Raw genomic sequence first — 937 nt, forward strand, 5'->3', positions numbered from 1 at the left:
ATAGTGCCATAAATGTGGTGTCCTGGGGCATATCAAGTCTCAGTGCCCGCTCGTCACAAGAGGCAACAACAGGGGCAACAACCGACGCAGCAAGCAGCTGGTAATGGCCCTAACCACCTCCACCACCTCCGAAGCCAAGGAAATCCAGGCAACAGCTGAGAAGTCGCTCGCCAAGCTGGCTTGGAAAGTGGACTCGGCCGCGGCCGTCCATGTTACGGACGACCGGTCGGACTTCAGCGAGTACGTACCGCTCACGGACGGCATAGTCCTAGAAGGTGTGGCGGGTGCGATTTGCAAGACGGTTGGAGTGGGTACCGTCCTGCTAGAAGCAGAGGGAGACAATGGCAAGATTAAGATTACCCTAAAGAATGTGTATCATGCGCCGGGATTAGGTCACAAGCTGATTTCGGTAGGCGAACTAGGTCTGAAGGGTTACCACGTGGATTTTCGTGGGCCGGTTGCTGTGATTAGGCGGCCGAAACGTCTTGTCAGCCTAGGCCCGCGGATAAGGAAATACGCAAGCCTGGAGTGGGAGTACGGGGAGCAAATCCCGTGTGTGCGGGTGGGCACCCATTACTACCTAAAGGCGACCCGTTTGGGCCAGGGGGAGTGTGTTCAAACCCTGGCGGTCTTGTCTGAATCTGCGGAGCTTTGGCATCGTAGGTTCGGACACCTAGGGTACGGTAATTTAGAGAAGCTCGTGTCTGATGAAATGGTCACTGGTATGGGCCTGAGCGCGGCTGAAGTCCGGGAGAAGGTGAAGGAAAAGAGTATCTGTGAGCCGTGTGTGAAGGCCAAGCATACCCGCGCGTCTTTTCCTCCGTCTGGGAATGCAGCAAACCGTGTTTTGCAGCGAGTGCATATGGATGTGTGTGAGATGCCTGTTCCGTCTATGGGCGGGTCAAGGTATGTCGCCACGTTTCTGGATGAGCATTCG

At 55.7% G+C, this 937-nt stretch overlaps 1 protein-coding gene across 1 annotated transcript in view; it reads right to left on the reverse strand.

The window, feature by feature from the left end:
• VOLCADRAFT_105416 (uncharacterized protein) overlaps positions 1-937 on the reverse strand; it is a gene marked incomplete at its 5' end in the record, with an annotated part of 18,253 nt that overhangs the window by 14,998 nt on the left and 2,318 nt on the right. The window lies entirely within an intron of this gene.

The sequence above is a fragment of the Volvox carteri genome (assembly GCF_000143455.1).
Source record: "Volvox carteri f. nagariensis unplaced genomic scaffold VOLCAscaffold_28, whole genome shotgun sequence".
In the NCBI taxonomy this organism is placed as follows: domain Eukaryota; kingdom Viridiplantae; phylum Chlorophyta; class Chlorophyceae; order Chlamydomonadales; family Volvocaceae; genus Volvox; species Volvox carteri.